The following is a 13,112-nucleotide window of genomic DNA, read 5'->3' on the forward strand; positions in this document are numbered from 1 at the left end:
TTGGTTGCATGGCACCTTTTTCATCAAGAGCTTTGTTCTTTCAAACATACTCGGAATTTCAGCATACCTCTGTCTTCCTCTGGGCACATTCTGTCACAGATTGAGACAGAGATCAAATTAGATGCAGCCTTTTCTAACAAAAATGTCAAAGACCACCTCAGAGATACAGGTGGACTTTATCTAAGGGCACCTACCAACAGCTGAAGAGGAAACTGGTATGAAATCCCAAGCATCCATTTGGAGGCTCTCCTCCACCCCCACCCTTAAAAAATTTAAAAGAGAAAGCTCATTTCTCAAATTGTTTCTTCTGAACATAGAACTTACTTGAAACAAAGTTTAACCTTTCTGGGGTTCAAGTTCATTTATTCTTTGCATGCAGAAATGCAGCAACTTCTTTATTTCTAAGAACAAAGCCTTGTTGAAAAGAAAAATGTCTCTACAGTCTCCTTGGACATCAAATAATTCTTCAGAGGAAATGCTTTGATGAGTTAAGTGTAAATGAGTAAGAAACATACGGATTAGATTTCTCATATAGTACACATGGATTTAAGAATTAAGAGGAAAAATATTTTTGGAAAATATGGTTTGGATTTGGATTCTGCCTACTCCGTAAACACTGCTGAAGTTAAAGAAGACGAATTTTTCCCTGTGTCTTGCTCTCCACCTTCAGCCTCAGGCATTACCAATCATTCTTTCTAAAGAGTAACATCAGATTTAATAAAGGCCGAGAAAGGACTTTCAAACAGGCCATTCACAGATCACTATTTAAGAACCAAATATTATTTGTAACAGATGCCCTTCCATCAGGTGGGTTCTAAAGTGTTTTTCAGAACCACTGCAGCTGTCGACCAGTGCAGCACACTAACCAGAAGGGACTCCGAGCCGTGTGTTCTGGTGACTGGAAGACACCGCCTTCTGTAAACCAGACTTTGTGGCTGGCAATCGCATTTCAAGGAGGCCCCTTCCTACCCTTGGGGAGATGGTTTTTACCAGTGGTGGCCTTGACGTGACTTTGTGCATAAACCACAAGTTGAGTCCAGTGGAGAATGCTTTCTTTGAGTCAGCAGAAGCTCTTTCACAGTATAGATAAGGGATTAAGTGGCATTAGGGATGTGACAGCAGTTAACACTGCATGTGGCACATGGAAGGTGTGCATTACATGCCTAGTTCTGTCTGAAAAATCTGAGCATCGTCTCCTATGACCTCCGAGGATGGGAGCTACTCATCCCATGTGGCCCTGCTAAGGGGCGGACCTGCCTGTGAGTACTGGGCAACCCTGATTCTCTGCCACCGACCCACACTAGACAATGAGTCTCCATCCAGAGGATCTTATCTGGGGCTACAGAGATTTCTATTGTCTAGTCACTGGGCTGGGTGGAACATAGAGTAAGCCCTAGATCAGCCTCCTTTTCCTTGTGCATAGTTCAGTTCAGTTCAGTTCATTCACACAGTCGTGTCCGACTCTTTGTGACCCCATGGACTGCAGCATACCAGGCCTCCCTGTCCATCACCAACTCCTAGAGTTTACTCAAACTCATGTCCATTGAGTCGGTGATGCCATCCAGCCATCTCATCCTCTGTCGTCCCCTTCTCCTCCCACCTTCAATCTTTCCCAGCATCAGGGTCTTTTCAAATGAGTCAGTTCTTCACAGCAGGTGGCCAAAGTATTGGAGTTTCAGCTTCAGCATCAGTCCTTCCAATGAATATTCAGGACTGATCTCCTTTAGGATGAACTGGTTGGATGTCCCTGTAATCCAAGGGACTCTCAAGAGTCTTCTCCAACACCACAGTTCAAAAGCATCCGTTCTTCAGCACTCTGTGAAAAAAGGACACATTAGCCTTGCATGGCTTGTTTATTGAACTTCTGTTAATGCCCAGTGATTAATGTGTTCTTCAGAAAGTATGGACACAGGCCATCTTTAATAACCTGCTCTAGAACTTTACTGTGCTTTAATACCAAGCTTGTGCATTGACAGTTTTCAAAAGCCTCTTTCCTCCTCTCTCTTAAATGACACTTTTTTTTCCCCCAGGTTTAACCCACAACAGCTCTGAAATTCAGCACCATGATATTTACATGACATTTACCTAGAGATGACATTTTTAACACAGTTAGGTGCCATCTCGGGCTTCCGCTCCCTCCTACTAATGCATACTCTGTCTTTTCCAGGCTGAATATCATTCTGTTGATGGAGACTATAAAAATGAAATATAAATCACTCAGCCTCTCAGTCAAGGCAGATTCCTAACTGACCCTGCCTCAGACTTTCGTGTTTCTCACTGACTTCCTGGATCTCCTCTAACTCATATCATTTCCTTCTAAACCTAGCTGGAGCACCCCTTACTTCATTCAGTTCTTCCCTGGCTAACCATATCTCTCCCCCTCTTCAATTCTTTGTCATGCCTGTATTGACTTGTCCTGTTTTCTCTATCATCTGTTCATTGAAGAAGTCTTTCATCTGAAACATATTTGCTGAGTACTCTCGTGGTTAAGTGTTGGGTGTCTGAGAGTGGACAAACCAAAAATAATCTGTAAGTTAATAACTCGGGCAGGGAAGACAGGTGTTGAACAGGAACTAAGAATTACAAAAGGAGATGGATGGTGCCATGGAGCAGATAACCTAGGCTGAGTGTCAACAAAGGTCTTCCTGCCCAGGTGATGTCTGAGAATGTAAGGATGTGGGTGAATTTGCTAGAGGAATAGTGGGGAACTGGATGTGATGGGGAGGACACTTGATGAATATTCAAGTAACGAAAATAGGTCAGAATGGCTGAATATAGAGATGGGGTGGGGGTGTGTGCAGGAGGGCCTGAACTTGACTTAGATAAACTTGATTTGACATAATAAAGAGTTAATAGACGTCACAAAAGGACCTGCAGCAGAGAAGGACATCATCAGATGGAACTCTTTTTCCAAACAGGGGACACCATTCTTTTGCTTTCCCTCTTTGTCTTTTATACATGACTTTCAAAAGCTCTCCCCACCTTCATTTGAAAAGTTGTTCTCAGCACTTCCCAAGCTCCTCAGATCACCCCAGGCTTTGGCCACTCTGAATACTCTGATTTTATGGGGGTTTTGCCACCTTTTCATCAGCACCCTCAGTGCACCTATGTGCACTCTATTTTTGTACATGTGCTTTAAAATTCTAAACCTGTTAGTCCGTGATAGAAGGCTTCAGAGAGTGGAGTCGGATTCTGAAGGTGAGAAAATCTGAGGGTGAGAAAAGTGATGGGGCGGGGGGAAAAGAAGTTTGGTAGAAAGGACAAGTCCCCTGAATGCATGAGCCTGGGCAGCTGCACAAGCCACACACAGTTCATCCTCTTCTTGGGTGACTGGTGGGAGGATGCGGTGTACTGGGCAGGAGAGTCACAGCAGGCTTCTGGAGGCGGCCTGAAGCCTGGCCCTGGTGCAGCCAGCTGTGTGACCCTGGCAAGTGGCTTCACTACTCTGGGCCTAGGTGTCTTTTTTTTTTTTTTTTAATCCAATTGTTTTTCTAAGTTGTGGTAAAATATATATAAAATTTACCATCTTCGTCATTAAGTGTACAGATCAGTGGTTTAAAATACACTCATAATGTTGTGTTAACGTCCCTGTCATTCATTCACCCCCACAAGCCTTCATCTTGTCAAACTGAAATTCTGCTCCCATTAAACAACGATTCTCCATCTTCCCCTCCCCCAAGTCCCTGGCAACCACCTTTCTCCTCTCTGTCCCTATGGTTTTGTCTAACTACCTCGGGTAAGTGGACTCGTATAGAATAATCATCCTTTAGTGACTGCCTTACTGCATTCATCATAATGTCCTCAAGATTCACCCATGTCACAGCATATTGCAGGATACCTTCCTTTTTTAAAAAAATGTTTACTTATTTTTTTTATTTTTGGCTGCACTGGGTCTTCATTGCTGCACGCAGGCTTTCTCTAGTTGCGGCGAGCAGGGGCTACTCTTTGCTGTGGTGCGAAAGCGTCTCATTGCAGTGACTGCTCTTGTTGCAAAGCACAGACTCCAGGCATGTGGGCTTCAGTAATTGCAGCAGGCGGGCTCATGGCTGTGACTCCTGGGCTCTAAAGTGGAATCTTCCTGGACCAGGGATTGAACCTTTGTCCCTTGCATTGGCAGGCAGATGTTTATCTACTGAGCCACCAGGGAAGACCGGGATTCCTTCCTTTTAGTTAAGGCTATGGTTTTTCCAGTAGTCATGTATGGATGTGAGAGTTGGACTATAAAGAAAGCCGAGCGCTGAAGAATTGATGCTTTTGAACTGTGATGTTGGAGAAGACTCTTGAGAGTCCCTTGGACTGCAAGGAGATCCAACCAGTCCATCCTAAAGGAGATCAGTCCTGAATATTCATTGGAAGGACTGATGCTGAAGCTGAAACTTCAACCCTTTGGTCACCTGCTGTGAAGAACTGACTCATTTGAAAAGACCCTGATGCTGGGAAAGATTGAAGGTGGGAGGAGAAGGGGATGACAGAGGATGAGATGGTTGGATGGCATCACCAACTCAGTGGACACGAGTTTCAGTAAATCCCTGGAGTTGGTGATAGACAGGGAGGCCTGGCGTGCTGCAGTCCATGGGGTTGCAAAGAGTTGGACACGACTGAGTGACTGAACTGAACTGAATATGTCACTGTATGTACATACCAAGATTTTGCTGACACATTCATCTGTCAGTGGACTCTTGGGTTACCTCTGTGTCTTAGCCATTGTGAATAGTGCTTCTGTGAACATGAATGTACAAGTATCTCTATGAGTCTGCCTTCAATTTTTGGATATATACCCAGAAGTGTAATGAACTGGATCATACGGTAATTCTATTTTCACTTTTTGGAGGATCCACCATACTGTTTTCCAGCAGTTACACCATTTTACATCCCCACCAACAGTGCACAAAAATGGTTTCCACATTCCTCACCAACACTAATTTTGTTTTGCTTTGTTTTTTGGATAGTAGGCACCCTGATGGGTATGAGGGGGACCTTGGTGCCTTGACATATGAATTATAAGGGTACGACCATTGGCTGACCCTGAGCCCCTCCTCCAAATGTCTGATTCCTCCGTCTGCACATGTGTGTGTTACAACATGAAACTTATTTTGTACATGAGGGCTCTGGGCCATCCAGCCCACCACCTCCTTCTTGAACAGTTTGCAAGTCAGAAGCTGGACTGCAGAAACAGCATCTGGGAGCAGCTCTCTTTGGACAGGAAAAGAGGTGAAAATCTGTTCTTCTGGGTCATTTCCTCATCATCTTTTAATAAAACTTGTCTACTGGCTTCAACCAGCAGAAGAGCTTGGCTGGCTGGTTACAGGGATGGTAACCTTGCAGAATGGAGTTTGACCTCTCCCTGCAGCCAAATGAGTGATTCATTTTTGGCTCAGTTAACCCTGGAGGGAAGTCAGGTTCACCTAGACGCCTGCCCACAAAAGGCGGATGCTCCACATGGGGGCAGTTTTCTTGAGAAAACGTATATTCGAAAAACACGTAAGTGCTTTCTTCAGGGGATAAAACATTCTAACTCAATGGTCTGCCATTGCATGTTTGGAAAGCTTGTGGGGAGCAGATGCGAGGGGGATGAACATTTGCATTCAAAAGCCAAAACAGCTCCCCAAACTAAACTGATCCCAGCAGGCTAAAGTTAGCAGGATGAAAGATAATTATTTCAACTTGGGGGAGAGTCACCAACAGAAGTGCCTTTTCGCTGCAACTCCTTCCTCATTAAAGCGGGTACCAGGCACGTCAAGATACGGAAGAAGGGACGTCTTTCCTAAACACACAGCAGATGCAGTTGCTGGCAGCCCAGACTCCATGGCTCTGGAAAGAATCCCCACGAACACCGCGGTCACCATCTGAAAACCAGTGGTGCTGTGGCTCCGTCAGGAAGGAAGCAGCTTACACGGGAGCAGGAACGCCTCTGTGTCAGATCCAGGCAGCTCCTTATGGGGAGAGAACCACAGGACTGGAAAACCGGGGGCTCGCTTCTGTGACCTGGCAAGGCACCCGCTTGCAACACCCTCTATTGGCAAGTTGTTGCCAGCGGGAGGGGCCAGGGCTGCAGAGTGGGCAGGAGAGGGGCCCCAAAAGCTCCACTCTTGGCTTTGGGGGAATCTCTGGATGGGTTAGGTTGCCCCTGGTGGTGATGGATGCTGAGGCCCCAGTGACAGAACGGTGGAGGCGGGGGGCGGCACCTGGTGAACCGGGCCCCCCAGGAGCAAGAGATGGGTCTGGAGGTAACCTAGGAGGTAACCTAGAGCTGGGGCCATATGGCATTTGCGTTTTTAAAAATCAAATATTGGGAGTAAGAGCTTTATATATTAGTTTTCTCTAAAGGAGCTCTACAATTCTGGAGCACCCTATAAAATTTTCTGAGTTATATGGATGAACGAGGATCCAAGGGAGAGAATCAGACCATTTTTCTGGAGTTTACAATATCAAAACAAGTCCTAAGCAGGAGAGTGGATGCCTTTGGTACCTGTACTCTACACCCCTCACCTGCGTGTTGAGAATCAAGAAGTGGTCCCTAGTCATCACCTTCAAAGGAAAGATGTCTAAGAAACTTGAAAATAAGGTATTTTCTGATTAACACGCCAAAGGGGCTCTACCACTTTCCACTGTTGGTGGAAGTTTAAAGAGGGGGAAAAAAAAAAAGGAAGCAAGGCAGCCCTCCAAAATGCCAGGGTGTGGGCACAAAGATAAAAACACTAGCTGAAGAAGTGGAGGCAGGTCTATCAGGTCTTGAAGGAAATGAAAATTTAAACAAGATGTCACTACATATCCCTACATCAGAATGGCCAAAATCCAGAACACGGACACCACCAAATGCTGGCAAGGATGCCAACAGGAACTCTCATTCATTTCTGGTGCAAATGCAAAATGGTACAGCCCTCTTGGGAGACAGTTTGGTGGCTTCTCATAACACTAAGTACATTCTTACCATATGATCTAGCAACTGCCCTGCTGGGATTTACCCACAGGAGCTGAAAATGCATGTCTGCACAAAAACCCGCACACAAATGTTTATAGCAGCTTTACTCATCATTGCCCAAACTGAAGCAACCAAGATGTCTTCAAGTAGGTGAGTGGATAAGCAAACTTTGGCCCATCCAGACGACAGAATGGTAGTCAGCCCTAAAAATAAATGAGCGATCAAGCCATGAAGGGATCTTCAGTGCAAGTGAAAGGAATCAATCTGAGAAGGCTATATACTGAATGATTCCAACTATACAACATTCTGGAAAAGGCAAAAACGATGGAGACAATAAGAAAAGGTCCGTTGTTGCCTGAAATCCTGGAGGGAGAAATGAATGGTCAGAGCACAGAGGATTTTTGTGTGTGTGCTTAGTCACTCAGTTGTGTCCAACTCTTGCGACCCCATAGACTGCAGCCCACCAGGCTCCTCTGTCCATGGGATTCTCCAGGCAAAAATACTGGAGTGGGTTGCCATTTCCTTCTCCAGAATACTGTCAGTGCTGAAACAAGCTGATGAACAATTCTTAGCCCATTCACACACCTGCCTGTGAGGTTCTGGGATACTAGCTACGGAACTACTTGGGTTTTGGCAGATCAGGCAAGCCAAGTTTTTATTTCCCTTCTATTTAATAAAACTTTAAGAAAAAGAAAGAAGGTAATTGATGCCCTCAGGCTAGGCTTAATCTGGCAAAAATAATTCCTGATAAAACCTAGGATTTTCCTAAGCGCCTCCAACCACAGTTTCTTGGAGTAGGTTAGCATTTGTTAAGGTTTTTCAGGAAGCTGATGCCTTTAGCACATAAGAGGCGTGTTTTGGCCAGAGCCCTGCCTCTTATTCTCTTGCAAGAAAGAGAATAGCAAACAGCATCAGATATTGTTTTTGATGTCAGCAATCTTCACCACAGCACTAGAGAATAGAATGGGTATGCAGGAAGACAAAAACAAGAAAAAGGTATGTTCCCAGGCTTCTTTTTTGTAGCAACTACACTGGCTTCGGTTGAATCACAAATTGTCCTGGAATTCTTGGCGCTGAAGCAAACACGTCAGCTCCCTGGTTACACCTTAGTCACTGCTCAAAGTACCACACACTTTAACCTTCCTGCTCTTTCCATAGGCCTGGGTTTGTCCTGTATCCAGGAAACTTTATATGTTGTCTAAACTGAGCATCCCAGCAGGCTGCAAGGCAGATTCAGAATGCTGGCCAGTTTCTACCTGGATCCACACCTCCAGGGGCAGTGGAAATACTCTGTATGATACTAAAATGGTGGGAATCTGCCAATTACACGCCTGTCTAAACCCACACAGTGTACACCACCGAGAGTGAACGGTAAGGTAACCCGGACTCTGGGTGATCCTGACATGTCAGTGCAGGTTATCAACTGTAACAAATGTCCCACTCTGGTGGGGGATGCTGATAACGGGAGAGGCTATGCATAAGGAGGGGCAGGGGGTACCTGGGAACTCTATCTTCTGCTCAATTTTTCAGTAAGCCAAAAATTCCTCTTGAAGAAAAATTAAAGCGTGGAGGCAGCAGAACTTAACTGCAGACCCAAAGGCAGGCTGAGATGCACCTGGGCCAGAGGACCCCGTATAGGATTCCCCTGAAGCCAGAAATGGAACAGTCACACACTGCGGGTCCATCCTGGAAGGGGTGGTCTGTGGCCCCTGGCCTACAAACCCGCTCACTCACAGGCTCATTCACAGCATTTACTGAGCACCTGCCGTGGGCCAGGTGTTGGCGATGGACCCGGTTGGGAGCCTGGACTGAGTCCAGGAGACCGGAGAGAGCCCCCGACTCCAAGATGGACACAGCATACGGGGAAGGAGTGTGGCCACGCACATCGGGGATCGGGGGAGCTGCACAGAGCACAGAGCATCTGAGCCTTGCTCTGCAGGACCATGAAACCAGTCAGGCAGAGCGCCAGAGGCAGGCGTCCCAGGTGCGTCACAGACGCCGCACAGCCTGAAAGCAGTGTACTGGGTGGGCCATGGGAATGGTGGGGATCCCACGGCGCTATCAGTGAGGGATGGGGCACCCCGGGGTGCCGGGGGTAAGAGCTGATGCTGGACACATGGCTGGGTTGCCCCATTCTGATCCCTGAGATGCCAAGGAGTGTGGGCTCCATCCCCGGCTCCTCGCTCATTGGGTATTGGCCCCACTGCTTCTTTCTGGAAGGCCTCTCCCTTCTCCCGTCCCATAAGCTTGGATGTGTGGATGAGCCATGGCAAGCACCAAGCGTGGTGTTCAGCAAATAGTTAGCATTCGTTTGTACTGTTAATTACTTTGTCATGTAGGACAAAACCACTATCTGCCAGTCACATTAGCATCTCAACAGCAGAGCAGTTGGGTGATGCCAACATGCTAAATACGAAGAAATTTATTTGGCAAAACTGAACGTTCTTTCTCCCTCTCCCAGCCTGAGCAGCTGCTCAGTAGAGGATCTTCTCAAACGAGATACAACTCTTTGCAATGATTTTTCAGACATCAGGTGTGTTCATGGTGGTGTGGCCAAGATGTTTTAACAGTCAAGGACTGGATTAGGACAAGTGGGAAACGTTGAGGCAATGAGTCCAGTGTACGATGCTGACTTTTTGTTTTTTGTTCTTGGGCCAACTCTATTACTCCCCTTTGGGGAAGTTTCACAACCCTGACCATCTTCTCAGCAGCGTACAAGAAGTTGTGTGTGCACCTCTAGTCTAAACTTAAAAGGCCATTCTGCTGTTCACAGCAATGTTATCTGGAAAACCAGTTGATAATACAAGTTGATTTACATGTCAGCATTCACATTTTGGAGCATTCTTTACAACTCCAACTATCTCATTTCTCTTTTTAAGTTTAACTTACAAATCTTAGCCCAAATATAGGCTGGCAGTATTAGTGAGGTTCTCCAGAGAAACAGAACCAATCAGATATATATATATACACATATATACATATATATATGTCTCTACATATGAGGAGAGCTATTATAGGAACTGGCTATCATAGCTACAGAGGCCTATAAGTCCCACAACCTGCTGTCTGCGAGTTGGAGAACCAGGAAAGCTGGTACTGTGAATTCAGTCTAAGTTGAAAGGCTTCACTATGCATGGGGTGGGGGGCGGGGGGTGGGGCATAAATTCTAGCCTGAGTTTGAAAGCTGAGAACCAGGAGCAGCAATATCCAAGGGAAGAAGAGGGAGGTCTCACATCAAGCAGAGAGCAAATTCACCCTCCCTTTGTATTTCTGTTCTATTCAGGCTCTCAACAGATCGGGTGAGGCCCACCCACCCACATCAGGGAGAGCAATCTGCTTTACTCTGTCTACTGATTCAAATGCAAGTCTCTTTCAGAGACACCCTCACTGATAACACATCCCAAAATACCATTTTACAAGCTTTCTGGGCATCCCTTAGCCAAGTCACATTGACACATAAAATTAACCATCAGTTGACATGTACGTGTTCTTTGGTCATCACTGCTGGGCTTATCTTTGATTTCTGTTGAAATTACTTAAGAGGTACATACACAGTACCTTCTGGCAGAGACATAATTTTGAGGAATAGAACTGCAACTGAGGTCATCCTCGTGGTCAAAATGTATACATTTGTGGACATTTCTGAGAACTCTGGCCCTCTCCTTCACACCCTATGTGTGGTCTGGCAGGTCCCATGCTGGATTTGGGCCTGGCATTTTGTGGATCAAATACGATCCAAAGCAAATGAAGAGAAGGCATGAAGGCGAGTGTGGGAGTGAAAAGGTGCGTGTGAGCCTATATATTTCTGTGGGTAGACACTCCTGTGAGCTTGAGCATCACTTTCTCACGCACCCTCCTCTGCTGTTAGCACACTTCCCGACCAAAGGAAACACAATCCCATCGACTTTAGCAGATGCTCTGGTAGACTAGGGCTGTTCTTACAGTAGCTTGGGACCCTGGGTGTTTTCACAGCTTTCACCCGTCATTTTGTACTGGGGACGTGGTTGGGTTTAAGGGCAGAAATGCTGAGGACCAGCACAGCCCTCTGAGGCACTGGATTCTGCAGTCAGAGGAGGGCAGCAGGAATTTATGCAGTGACCAGCGGCTCTGTCCTGCCTCAGCAGAGCAAGGAGCTGCTTCTGCCCTGCGTGTGAAATTTAAGCCAGGAGCTGACCCACCGCTGGAACGAAAATTCAAACCCAGTCACCAACTGGTCTTCAGGATGAGTTTGAAGCTGTCTTTGATGATGGCACCAGCAGTGGTGCAAGTGGAAATAAGTCTGTTCCCAGTGAGTAAGCAGACCTTGACTGCTAAGAGGGACAGGGAGAGGATTTCAAAATCTTACAGGAAAACTCCTCCTAGAAAGTCAAAACTGGGAGTGGGGTTTGCTAAGTGACAACACCAGGGTCTGGTTTGGAGCAGAGCGACCAGACTGTGGTGGTGTAACTGTGACCCAGGGTCCCGTCCCTCTCAGAGAAGAGTGGCATGTCCACCTTGGACCAGTGAGTCATCACACTGGAAAGTGCTGCTTCTCATTGTGGAAAAAACACCCTATCCCAGTGGGACATTTCATGGTTATCTTTTCTCCCTAGAAAATATGGTGATGGTGGTGATGTGGGGGTGGTGGCGAACCTAGCCCCTTAGAAAAGAAAGCCATACAGATGCCATATTTTAAAAAAAAAACACAAAACACAAGAAGCCAGGCCATTACATTATTGCTGACCATAGGAATTCAGTATTTATAATTTACATTCTTTCCCATACTTTGCCGTTTGTCAGAAGAGCCGAGGTTTATGGCCTGACCAGGTTGTAAATCAGATTCCTGAGGGCAGAGGGAGCCACGACAGGCAGGAAGAATTGCCTTCCAACAGTTTGCAGAATGCATCAAAACATCAGCGAAAGGGCCCACGTGGAGCGAGGACCCTGCTTAAAGGAGCACGTGACTCTGGTCATTCCTTCCACCACGCACGCAACTAGTTGAAACCACACCGTGGGTCAGCGTCTGCGGTGGCCTGGAGGTTTGACCACCGCTCCGCAGCGAGTCCCGGAGCAGGGGAGGCGAAGGCGTGGGTGCCGCCAAGGGCTCCTCATCATCCTTTTGCTGAGGCCGGCTGGGAGGAAGGTGGGCGGGGGGCATGGGTGCAGGCTCAGGGCCGGTGATAGGGCTTAAGACACGCACACGAGACTAAGAAGCCTGGAGTGGGAGAGACAGCTTTAGGCTCTGGGCTGATCTGATGCCCCCGAGTGTGCTCTTGGCCAAGTCCTTAAGCCCCATGACTCCAGAAAACAGGGACAACAGCAGGCTCAGAGGATGGCAGAACACGCACCAGAGGGGCACGAGCAGGGGAGTGGGAGGGGCGGGCGTCTCCAGCGCCCCTTTTTCCTGGAGCTGCAAGGGCCGCGCTGGCACTCAGCTCTCTAGAAAGCCAGATGAGTGCTGCGGTGGCCACTCGGGAGACACGCGGGAGGGAGGGGGCGTTCCAAGAGCCCCCATCCACAGGTCTTTGGAAGGACCCCAGTCCCCTGCATGCCTGTGTCTGGAAGATTTGTAAGCAGTGGCCCTAGTGAACTTACCCCGCCTGGATTTCATCCAGACTAAGAGAAGGGAGAGAACTCTAAGCCTTCTGAAACCTGGGGAATCTTCATAAGATTTTCCCGGGTTGTACCCATAATATCTCTAATCACGTTGTGATGGATGTAGTTAGATTGATGAGATTGAGGAGTCAGGCGGGTGGGAACAGCAAGGTTTACGGTCCAGATTTTCCAGAATGGACTATTACACAAACCCCACCTGCCATTCAACAACTGTAGTTAAGGCTACTGTAGGTAGACTTCAGACATGAGGATGCAGTATTTTAGGTCTTGATCTCAGGTTCATCTACCTTTCCTCTTTAAAAGGCAAATAAACCTTATTTCCTGTGGTTGTAAAGCCACACATGAGGCCCCTTGACTCGGCATCCAGAAAAGTGTGTCCACACAGGGACACTGGTATCTGAGGGCCTGGGGAGACTGTGTGCAGGGCAGGGGGGTGGGGGGGAAGGGCAGAAGGCCAGGCACACAGGAGAAAACCTTCCTGTCATTTGGGGCATTATCGATGCCCACAATTTGCAGGCCCTTGAGAGCAATGTTTTCAGAGCATTTGGATAACAAAACAAACAAAATACCTGGGGCCCAAGAGGTTCAAGCCTGA

This window comes from Cervus canadensis, chromosome 12 (genome assembly GCF_019320065.1).
Source record: "Cervus canadensis isolate Bull #8, Minnesota chromosome 12, ASM1932006v1, whole genome shotgun sequence".
NCBI classification, from domain to species: domain Eukaryota; kingdom Metazoa; phylum Chordata; class Mammalia; order Artiodactyla; family Cervidae; genus Cervus; species Cervus canadensis.